The 12,446-nt window shown below is 40.0% G+C and overlaps 1 protein-coding gene across 1 annotated transcript in view; it reads right to left on the minus strand.

The window, feature by feature from the left end:
* Positions 1-12,055, minus strand: part of GUCY1A1 (guanylate cyclase 1 soluble subunit alpha 1) — a 35,315-nt gene extending 23,260 nt beyond the window's left edge. Inside the window, exon 1 of the mRNA XM_030946799.1 lies at positions 11,961-12,055. The gene's annotated coding sequence lies outside the window, so the exon portion shown is untranslated. The remainder of the gene's footprint in view (positions 1-11,960) is intronic.
* Positions 12,056-12,446: the final 391 nt, after the last annotated feature.

The raw sequence follows: 12,446 nt of genomic DNA on the forward strand, positions 1-12,446 counted from the left end.
AGCCCACCTCTTTCAAAATCTGCTCTTCTAAAAAAGATCTGAGTACACAAAAGCATCTTACCTTTGAAAAGATTATCAGCACATCCAGAGAGACTGAATGCTCTAGGAATACATTACAAAACCACTTTGAGTATCTTGTTTAGGTGCTTTCTAATACTCTTCTGCAAAATACAGCAGATATGCATTTAAAGCAGAGAAAGCTAGGTAAATATATGAATTTATATTGTCCTTAAAAACATAGACTTCCTTTTTCACTAAAATGATGAAGCTAAGTAAAGGGGAGAGCTTCTGTAAAATATTGAGCTTGCACATGTGGTATTAAGAAAAATTAATCTTGTTAATCACAACAAATAAGCACTTAATGATTTACATTAGCCTGTTGTTAGTGTATACCACGTGTGTAACAAAACTAAAAAGTAAATAAATCCAGAAGCAGACTTTGGCTTCCTGTTGAATGTTCAATCTGAGATGCTTGTTATCGTCTCCAGTGCAATTGCTGAAGTTACCACAGCTATTGCTCTTTCAAATCCTTCCGTTCCATTTATTCAACACTTCTTTTAAGCATGTGAATGAAATCAAATTGCACAGAGTGTTTTTCAGATTACTTTTGCACAGGAAAAGTCAGCACATATAAATGAGAGCAGCAGGGAGAAGGAATGCAAGATTAGCTCAGAGAGAACTGCCATGCTCACCATGTATTCTGTAATATCTTCCCCTTGACCCTGGCGGCAGTTTGAGGGGAAGAGTGAGGGGAAATGTGGCCCCATGGAAAAGTAAGCTGAAAATATTTATGGGAAACTCAGCTTTGACATATCTAAATCATAGCAAGGCTAGTGAGATGTAGAAATGTGAGCTCCTTTATAAAGAAACTTTTCAAGTCATTAAAATGTAGCTTCTTGTTTTAATAATGGACAGAGTGAAAATCAGAGGATCATTGAGGTATTGATCATGATGCCAAGGAAAAGATTTATAATGCTACATTTCCAAATCCTCACTAGTGATAAATAAAAAAAAGGGACACATCCTGATAGCTAAAACATATAAAATAGTAGAAACTCTGGTCAGTGCTACTCCTCCAGTTAGAACAAATACATTTACAAAGATTTAGCATGTTTCAATCTATGCATTATACAGATTCAAGAACATTAGTTGTTGAATTGCAGCCTCTTGTAACAATACCAAAGTTGAATATTCAAACAGAACAAAAATAATAACATCCAGTTTTTTGAAACTCTGTTTCAGTTTTGGATATTTTTGTGTTACAGACTGGCACTTCCAGAAATAGATGAAATAGATGCTTAGCTTGCAATGCTTGAAAATTCCACTGAAATTCATCAATTTCTGTGGCAGACAAAAAGAGATTAAACAGATTAAGAGATACTGACGAATGGAAATCCAAGAAAAGGTTAACAAAGAACAATTCAGAAACTTTGATCAGATGTATCAATCGCCAGCCTCTAATTCAAGGTACAAATGCAGGGCTTAATTATTGAGGCAAATTAAATGTATTTTAACCATAATTCTTCTGCTGCTTTTCTGTGACTTTTTGTGCAAGGTCCTCAGGTCTTTCTCTCATTGGGAAAATACAGATATTGTGCATTGCATGAACCATAGGGTAATCTTCCTGGACTTATTCTAGGCAGGGTACCTAGAATGACCCACATTTCTTCACTTCACAACCTGTATAACTGCACTGGCTGCAATGATGTTAACATCACAGTATTCTTACCTAAGTCTGAAAGATCAGAGCTTGTCTCCATTTCCCATATTGCAGTTTTCCTATTTTGTCTAATTTATTTTGCTGTTCTTTATTATGTGAAAGATAAAACAAAGGGAGATGCACACAGAATAAAGGCTCGTGGAGGAAAGAACAGAGGAAAACCTATAGAAAAACATGAGGATCAAAAAATCCACAAGAAATAAGGAAAACATGGCCAATAGAGCAAAACTATTTGTAATGGAATGGACAGTTCTCTTACTGATAAAGTGCTTTCTCTCTACTACAAATCCATTGAAGTTTGGTACATTCTTATGCAAATATTTTTTCTGTAATCTGTCAGTATAGCCTATAGAACATGTTCACATGCCAATTTCATGGAGCTTTCCAGCAGTATTTTAGATTTTAGGAGAACTTTTTTGTTTCTTGTTTCTGTGTTTCAACCAGCTCTCCTGGCTATGTATTACTCTCTGATGCACAATTAAGGAAAGATACGTGTTTATTACCTTGATTTGGCCATCAAGATTCAATTTCTAGTTTCACTGGTTTGCTGCACTAGCACCTACTGGGGGGCTGGGAATGACATACCTTGTTTTGCAGCATTGTTTAATGAGGCTGCCCTGTGTTAATAAAGAAGTAAAAACTTCCTATATTATTTTCTAGTATTTTGTTTTAAATGGCATTGATCTGGAACATAAAGGTTAGATGCCCATTTTTACTGACTTAAGGTTTCATTTCATAATTTTACATTTTCTTTAAGGGTAGTTCACTTTTGTTCTATAATATGTCCATATTGTAAAATAGAGACATACTGTTCTACAATATGTCTATAAGAAACCTCTTTTCTCTCTCCATCAGGCCTTCTGAAATACCAGTTAGTGCTGCACATGTATCTGAGATCCCAGGATGGAAGCATTACTTACCTGGCTTCCTTCAAGGCCCTGACCTGCACTCCAGTGAGGCAGCATGGAAGTGCACAGGTGTCAGCAATCACCCATAAACACAAGCAGATCTTCCTCTCACTGCCACCACAGAAGGTAAGGAACTGTACGGGCATCCAGTTCTTAGTTCAAGGTGTGGCAATTTACGACTCAGTGCTGGGAGGCTTTGGGCTTCAGTCCTCAGGCAAAATGAGCACAGAACATATCTTGGTCTGGAGGAGCTCCCAAATAGGAGCAACAACCAAAAAAAGTAGCAACAGAGTCATCTCAGATTTATTTTGTTGAGAACCCAAACTAAAACCAAATGTTATTGATAAACATCTTTGTCTCAACACTTTAGCCACCCAGAGACCTAGGGCTTACTTGAAGTGTAGGGGCTGTACCACAACAAAGGTTCCTTCAAGTACAATTTCCCACCAAAATGTTAACAAATAACATATGAATTCTGTATGTGCTGTTTTTTTAAACCTGTAAAATGGAAATCCACCACTGAGCACCTGTTTTCTTTTGTTATATTAAGAAATTACATTCATTTCAAAAATGGAGCTATATAACAGGACACCTCCAACTTGCTGTGTTGCATACTAGTTCTGTGAATAACAGCTCCAAGCAGAAAAGAACACAGTTCAGCTTTTTCTGAGGTGAAAGAGCAGAGCAACTGGCTAGTGAACTGAGGCAGAAAAGCTAAAAATGAACCAAAATCAAATTCCAGCCATATCAAATGCATATGTACTCAGAGTAGTACTTCAAATAGGTTTTGTATGTTATTTGAATATTATCTTGAAGAGATATGCTCCTTTGCCTGGACAGTTAAAATTATTGTTCACTGGACCCTTGAGAAAAGAAATCATGTAAAAAATAATGGGTTCCACCTCTGCACTTGTTTATGTGCTCAGAAAGAGAATGCTACAATGCAAGTTCCCCCTTTTTCAAGGGAGTAAGGGCTGAGAAGCCATGAGAATAGCTGGGGCAGAGGGAGAGAATGTGATGCACAAGCTCCTGGAGGATGTAAACCACAGACTTAAGTTTAAGGATAAAGAAAGGTAGTATCTCCTTCACAAGGAATTTCCTGCCAAGATGAAGACAACATTTTTTAAGCATTTTGGCATTCTAGAGCATTTTGAAGCAGCACAAATCTTGCAGAGTGCACTCTCAACAGGTAAAAATAACACAGGGAGGAAAGAAAGGCTGCTGCACTGCGTATAGTCTTCCTTTATATGGGGTCAGAAATATTTGACATTTCTGCTTACACTTTAGGTGATGTGGAAAATACAAAACACTTATTTTAAATACTTGTACCTGTCAAGCTTTAACGAGACACAAGCACTAACTTTACAAGTATCTTGTGACAATGGAGAAATTAAATTCTCACAGTGTCACAAGTATCATTGCAGCATATTCACGTTGTAAATCTTTGCTCTGGGTTTTCAACTCTGTTTATAACAGGCATCTAAATCCCACGATGCCCATACTACGTTAAACTGACATTAGGATTGCATTCCTAAGTAATGCAGCTTCTTTGCTAAAAGACAGAGTGCCCGACCTAAGTTTAAAGATTGGAATGCATTTATTAATATTTTACTAAAGATCATGAGCATTTTCCATTACTGTAGTGTAACAGCTGGGAAAGAAAACACTGAGTATTTGTCATATAAACCCATATAACTGCCTTTTTTGGCATATTTATTCCAGCATTAAGCTGATCAGCCATTTACAATATAATAGCTTACAACAATGGCAATAAAATCTAACTATTTTTTTTTAGATGCTTTTCTGCCACTGCCACTCTCTTATTTATCATCTTATTTTTCCATATACCAATTTCCTACTAACAAAATTCTGCCCACAACACAGGCAGGGATAGATATTTTGTTTTCATTTTTGCTATGGGTAAAGCATAACCCTGTATCCTATCAGTAGTCCTTGTTTTTCACTGTTTCAAAGCCTATTTGAAAAGACACTTTTTCCTTTTAATTCCCCTCCATCGTTTGAACCCATTTTTGCTTAGAACTTATGATTGCTTAGAACTGCAAATAATTTTCAAAGAGAAACTCAAAGGAAGATATCATGAAACCGCATTTCATATATTAAGCAACCATCAAAGCCAGCTTTTACTGGCATTTCGGAGTGCCTGTCTCTAATCTGCTATGAGAATAGTCAGTGACATGATGCCCACCCACCTCTATCTCATGCATGGTATAGCTGCACACTTCAAACTGTGACTAGCCATGCCTCTGTTGGCTCTCAAATTTACTGTTGTTATGGTGAGTGACTTTTTCCATATATAGTTGACAATCATGCTGCCTCTCCCACAGATCAAGAGCATGTGACATACAGGGCTAAGTCCGAACCTGATCGAAGCTGATACTAATTTTCAGATCAGCAACAGATTTCCAGTGTCACACTACAAATGTGCTCTCTGCCTTGTGAGTACATCAAAAGGTTTTGCAAACTGTGCCTAACTTGAGATGAGGACTGGTCTCCTCTCTGTTATTTCATTGTCACCACACAACCAAATGTTTTTGTCTGCCAAAGGAAATATTTCATTACTTTCCAACATTCATGAAGGTCTCACTATTTAGTCAGAAAGATCACAACTTGCAAAAATTCTTACAGAACTTTTGTTTACGCTTAAATACTGGTATTTAACCTTCTGTGAGGTCATCCTTGGGCAGGTTGCTTAGCAGAGAAATAGTGCCACCGATACCCTGCATTCTGCTCCCTCTCTGTTGCTGTTGGTAGGCCTATTACTTGCTTATTTTAACCCAGAAGTCTCCAATTAAGAGCAGGGCCATAAAGAAATGCACAGCAAAAGATGATGTCTGACCTGAAGGGTTTGCCCTCTGAATGGCTAAGACAGAAAAATGGGATATGAAAGGAGCATAACAATGCCTCCTTTAGAAGTGGGGAAATAAGGCATGCTGGAGATCACAAAAGGAAACAGCAGCCAAGCTAAGAAGTGTATGCAGATGTCTTAGCACAAGTAAAAAGATTGCACAAGTTTGCTGGGCAGTTTACTAGATCTGAGTGATTTAGAAAAGTCATGTTTGACCTTATAAAAATTGCCAGCCAGATTTTAAAAGCAACAGTGGGATGAAAACACTTTACACAGTAAAATTCTAATAGATTTTGAAGATAGGATTCATGAAAGCATGCAGGGGCTAAATATACATGCAGAACAAGGAAGGTATCCTCATACTAAAACTACATGGCTAACACAGAGCAGGTTTAATGTCATTCTGTTACTTCTGAAGGCTTCATAATTCCTTAAAGGAAAAGCATTTCTCCTTGGCTGGTTTTTAATATCATGCAACTTTTTTGGGAACTTTAACTGTATCAAAATAAACATTTCATTCAAGCTATAATTAATTGTAATTATTTCTGTCACAATTTTTGGAAAAAAAATCAGTTCCCCATTGACCAAAAGGCTTGCTAAGTTACTTAAGCCATAAGACTTTCCCCCTTCATAACATTCTAATGGGGAAATTCTAAAATCCTACCTCTAAATACGCCTCGTGAGCTCTATGGACTAATGGCTCCACTTTCACTAAAATTTCAGAAATTTCTCCATCCGCCAAAGGTTTTTCTCATTGTGAAGGCAAATGGTTTTGCACTTTCAGCTTGCCAGTGCAGAGACAAGAGACAACTATGAAGACAATTTCAGCAAAAACAACAAAAAAGGAGATTTAAAGTTAGATTGATACATGCTTTCTCTGAAGACATGGAAATTTTGCCATTTTTAGCAGTTCTATTTAAAACAGGAACTGCAATGAGTATTTTAGGGTCCTGGATGCCAGCAGTCAGGGCTAGGGAGAAACACAGCTATTCGTGTAAGATGCCCCTCCCTATTAACCAGAAGGAAGCACCTGAGCATATTGTCTTGTGTTTTCAAATCACAGAAATTATTATGAGCAAACATAAAATCTCAATTTTTCCCAACAAACTAGAAATATTGCTGAGGTGTTCCTCTGTATTCAGGCTTTTACTAATGCTCTTTTGTGTGTGAAGAGTTTCTGTATTTGCCGAGGAGGGCAATCAGTTTTCCCTGAACAGTTTTTGCCAGTCTGCATCTGTATCAAGTGCCAAGTGAAATGCAAGGTTAAATGAAATTAAATACACATTTACTTTGGTCAGCATTAGAAAGGCAGAAATCACTGCACAACACACTTCTGTCTAATATACTATTGAGAAGCTTGGTTTTGCGCTATTATTTATTAAAAATGGAGAGTTTAGCAGCAACTAATGTACATGGCATCACAGAAACCACAAGTTTTACTGCACTCTCTGGAATCAGTGACATTCAAGAATTACACCAGGAGGATTCCCACAAAATACATTTTCCCCAAAAGCATGATGTATTTTTGTTCTGAATAACTCAGAACTGGGCTGAGGAACAGATTCACTTCATAAATGTATGTTTATTTCAATTTCCATTTGTGAAGGGGAAAATAATCAAAGAATTTTAGCATGCAACCTTCTAACAAAATATTTTAACTTTATTCACAGGGACGCAATTGGATGACTTGCATGGGATATTCCCTGCAGCTCTCTCATACAAATAGCTGTCCAAGGGCTAGACTCCACGATGCTTGATAACATCTTTGGAAGTGGTTCCAGTCTCCTCCAAGATGATCCACACGTCCTGTTTCTAGATTACAACTGCACAATTGAAGCTCTCTTCCTGAGCCACTGCATGGCTGACCTATTTTCTATATGGACTTAGCTGAAACAATCAATGGGCATAGCCAAGCGTGAAGTGCAAGGCACAGCCAAACCATCCCAAGGGAGGGTTCCAGACAGCTCCATGCCCCACAGCCCCCCACAGGAGTGCAAGTCTCCAGGCATTTCTCCCCTTGCCTTAGGACACAGAAAAAGTGGCCTTGTCACTCAAGCAGGGACAGCACAGCATTCTGTTCACAGGCAGATAAATATGCATAGGAAATAGAGACAGGGGGCTCTCACGAAGGAAATACCCTCTATGAAATAACACAAGGTCACAGCTTGGTTACCATCTGGGCTTAGTGCCCTCCCTGAAAGGAATTACCCTCTTGGGGTCGACTTGCACAAGGGGCTTCATTTGAATGCCTCTGCTAGCAGTGCACCATTCTCTTGGAACAGCTACTTCGAGTGTGAATAGTGAATATGCAAGAAGAAAATCAATTCACAAATTGACTTTAAGTAATACAAAGGAACTAATTTAAAGAGTCAGAGGAGTAAAATCAAGAATAATGTGCACCACAACACTGCCAAGTTCAAGTAGCTGGAAGAGTGCTTAAAAGTAGCAGTAAAGGCCTGAACCATGGAAGGGGGCATTTGAATCAAATAAGAATGTCAGTTAAAATACAATTAATCTCAATTAAATCTGAAAGCAGTAATATTCTTAGCAAGGGCATCTATTCCACTTAACAAAACTATCATATAACAGGAAACATTAATAAAAAAAAACTGGAAGTGAGTATCACAAAATACTATGCTCTGACAGGGTGGAATTCTCCTAGAGACTGAAGGCCTGTGGAGGCCCTGAAGCTCATAGAGGTGCCTGGATCTGAATCAATGAACAGGACATGGTGAGGCCTCTCTGTGGTGAAGTAAAATTAATCTGTAGTGATCATATTTGCTCTGGCTTAGGTCATGAAGCAGCAGAACAGTGAAACGTGCACTCCTACAAAAAGGCAGTTGATATGAGCTTGCTCTCAACACCACATCTACAAAAATAAATATCCTGTGTGGTGAGCCACTTCCTAGCACTGACCTAGAACTGCCATCGCCCGATTAGGACAACCAAACAAATGGAAGAACAGCATATCACCACATGAGCTGCAGTCAGTACCTATGGCAAAATAAAAGGCTTAACTATAGATATTAACATGGTTTTTTCAGTTGTCTCAAAGCATGTGAATCTACAAACAAAAACCTTATACAAAATCTGCTTTTTCTAGCAAATTTTGCTGCCTTTATTAGTAAAAATTAGTTTGTTGTTTACACCATAGCTAGAAGTCCTAGCCAATTTAAGCACATGCTTAAATCCTATCGTAATTTTAAAATTAAATAGATACTAACATTCTGCCCTGAACAGTGTTGCTTTGTTGAACAAAAACCAATGCCTTGAACTGACTTAAAAATATAATATGTGTAATGATAAACTTGATTCTCCACTTGTCATACAACTATTCATGGAAGACACATTGAATATACATCATACAAAAAGCCACACAATATACAAACATCATACAGCCACATCTCAAATGGTGAAGACATGCTAGAAAGAATATTCAAAGTAATATCAAATACGAGATCTGGCCTAATTTAATTTCAAATGCTAAAAATCTTAATTGCAATGGCAAACATCTCCATAAATGCAGTAAATTTTAAGACACGTAGACAATAAAGGTCTTTAAAAAGTAAATAGTACAAAAAGTGCAAGGATACCTAGCAAAGAAACTCTAATGGCAGGTCTCCAATGGCCCAAATTTCATTTGTTAATAAAATGTGCCATCTGAAATGCAATGATTTCTAAATAATATTACAATAAAATACTTTAAATCACGTCCTGTAGTTTCCAAGAATTTTTTAAAATAAGATTTCTTTTTACCTATACAGAACTTTTCCTAAATGATTAGGCTTTTATAAAGAAAAAATATATTTTTTTCTTTATAAAAACCTGTTGCTAATCTACAAAGTAGATACAAAATACAGCCAGTACCTCTTTGCACACATTTCCTTGTGGATTGTTTCGAATGTAGCATATGCTTGCTTAGATTACTGAGGTGCTTGATTTTTAGCTTTTGGGGATTTTTAAAGTACAATATGATTTACAGGATTTTTTGTTAAAAACTCATTTCAGTTAAGAGGAAAATAGCTGTGTTTGCTACAAATTCTATCTTGGCCTCTTGGATTACTTATTTTGAGTCTTGGTAATTTTTTTTAGAATTTTAAACAGATGGCATTCATACTCATAATAGCACTGATATTTTATCTTTTATAGCATGACATAACCAGGTTTTGACTGCTACTGATATTTGGCATATTAAATTTTATTGTCAACTCTTACTTATGTTTTGATTTCACTATGGGATCTGTTTAGAAACAGACTGTCATAGAAGGCTAACAGATTTTTTTTAAAGAAATATTAATCCTAGTAAGACAAATATACTCAAGTACCTACTTTTATGGACCCTGACTTCTCATTTTTAGTGTTTCATTAAAAATTTGATTAATTTGAATACTCAGCAAGTGAACCAGTGGAAGAGAGTGCAGCAAGACCTTGGTGAGACATTTTATTGATGTCAAAAAGGGAAAAAAAACACTGTAGAACTAAATTCCTTACCTTCTCCTCCAATGTTTGCCTCATGATCTTGCATTGTCATGACTCATAATAGCTGCAAGCTACATATTTCCACAGAAAAAGGAAGTACAACCAGGAAATCTGAAAATGTGCTTTCCTTCTCTCTCCTTCCATACTTTTCCTGCCTGCTTTGGCTCAGCATGATTCCAGCAAATGCCTTTTTTTTTTTTTTTTTTGAGAAGGGGAGCACAAAGTTTTTCTATCACTGCTACAGTGCTCCTCGTGCTTCCTTACAATCACCTGGTTCATTTAAGGTTCTTGCTACTGGCAAAGGGAAGGGAACAGTCATCAGAACGTATGGCTGGATGTAGCACCCCAGAGCAACACAATCCAAGCAAGAAACTTCTCTACAATTCTTTTCCCTACAAAGAGAACATTTGTAACACACTTGCACACATTCTCAGGATGCCTGAATTGCTTATCTTCTCTGATTAATCATGTAAAATGGTCTGTTACAGGAATCTCTTCCCAGTACAGCCTGTCACCACCTTTTGTTCCTGACCCTAGAAAAGTAGTAGACCCATTTGTATGATTTAAAGGGTATGTTTCCTTACGACTCCTTTTTGTAGTTTGGAAACAAATCATCTTAATTCTAACTACAAGAAAAGGGAGTGGCTCCATTGGGAGTTTTGTCTTAGGAAAAATTCTAAGATTAGACCACTTCCAAATAAGCAAAACACTTTGTTCTATTCATACAAATATAATTAAACTCTTACACTTGTTATGAAAAAAATTCCTCTGTTACATTATTCTGTAGCTCTGTATTCTCAGACTTAATAATGGAAAATCCAAGTGAATAAAAATGCTGGTTTTCCTACTAGAATTCCAAACAGCAAATGTCTGACCATCTCTTTTTAGAGCAACCCACATGCAGCTCAGTGTAACCTGTAGTCCAGTGGAAGTGAAAAACTCAAATACAACATTATAGACACACAACATCCTTGCTTATGACTTGTTCCCTATTAAATCATCCTTCGAACTCAGAAAGCCATCTTACTACATCCCCAGAATAAGTGACCAGCTCTGAAAATAGAGCCATTTTAGAAGCAGCATTAGATCAAGCTTGAGACATGACGTAAGATATTTAAAAGATGTATAAAAGCACTCCTTTATATATGAGAGAAAAAGTTTTCAAGTGTCTCATGATTATAGATAGTGATGATTTTATAAAGGGAATACTAAACGTAGGCTAGTAATGCCCACTGAGCTTTAGCCACAGAAACGAACCTATTCACTCAGAAAAGGGATTACCAGCCTAAAGTCTTGAAGAAATGGAGAGAAGAGGGAGGAAATTGACTGAAAAACTGCTAATCATCATGAATGCAACACAGTTTGGGGCTTCATTTATTCTTCCTAGGAAAAAGAAATAATTAGAATAGCAGATGCAGAGATGAAGTTATTGTTAGAGCATCAAGCATGTGATGAAATATCAGGTTGGTGTCTAATTCATGAGGTGGAATGATAGAAATTGCTCCCAAAACCGGTAAGAAACCTTACCAAAGCATAACGCAGTAACACCCGCCTGAATGGGTTTAATTAGCTCGACGAGCATCGGCAGGTCGCGAATTCTTAGAAAGCCTCACAATGCACAAAGGCCGCCGGAGTACCGCCCGTGGCTGCAGCCCTCGGCGGGCTCCCCGAGCGCCTCCAGCCCCGAATCGATCCCTGTTCCGCTCACGCCCATGTCTGGCTCGGAGCACGGCGCACACGGGGCTCGGGGCGCTGAGGGGAGAGGGCTTCCCGCGCCCCCCGCCGCTCCTGGGGCTCAGCACCGACCACCGCCCGGCCGGAGAGAGCCCCGGCCCCGGCCGCGCCCCGCGGTCACGCCGGGCGCCCCGTCCCAGCGCTGTCCAGGGTCCCCGCCGCCCCTCTCCGCGCCCCGGGTGCCGCTGTCTCCTCTCTCCCTCCCTCCCTCCCTCGCTCGCTCGCTCCCTGCCTACCTCCGCCACTCACTCACCATGGCGCGGGGTGCCCGCGGCCGCAGCCCCGCCGAGGGGCTCTGGGCAGGCGCCGCTGCCGCTCCCCGGCGCCGCCAAGGTGTATTTGGGGAGCGGGCGCGGCGCGGCGGCGGCGGGGCCCGGCGGGAGGGGCCTCTCCGCGGGCCCAATCAGGGCGGTGGCGGGGCGGGGGAGGCGGCCGGGGGCGGCGCGATGGTCCCGCGATGGCCCCGCGGTGGCCCCGCGGGCCGGCCCGGGCCGGGCCGGTCGGGCAGAGCCGTGTCAGAGCCGTGTCAGAGCCGTGCCAGTCCCGCCGAGCGCCGCCGGCGCGGAGCGGAGCGGCCCCTGCGCGGGGACCGGCGGGGGCTGCGAGCGGGGCACGGGCTCCCCGGTACCCCCCGCCCCGCCGGTGCCCCCTCGCCTTACGGCCCCCACGGGTTTGGGCTCGGAGAAATGTCAACCTGCGCAGCCGGGAGAGGAACCTGTGTCACTGGGAGCACGGCGCT

Source organism: Camarhynchus parvulus, chromosome 4 (assembly GCF_901933205.1).
Source record: "Camarhynchus parvulus chromosome 4, STF_HiC, whole genome shotgun sequence".
NCBI lineage: Eukaryota > Metazoa > Chordata > Aves > Passeriformes > Thraupidae > Camarhynchus > Camarhynchus parvulus.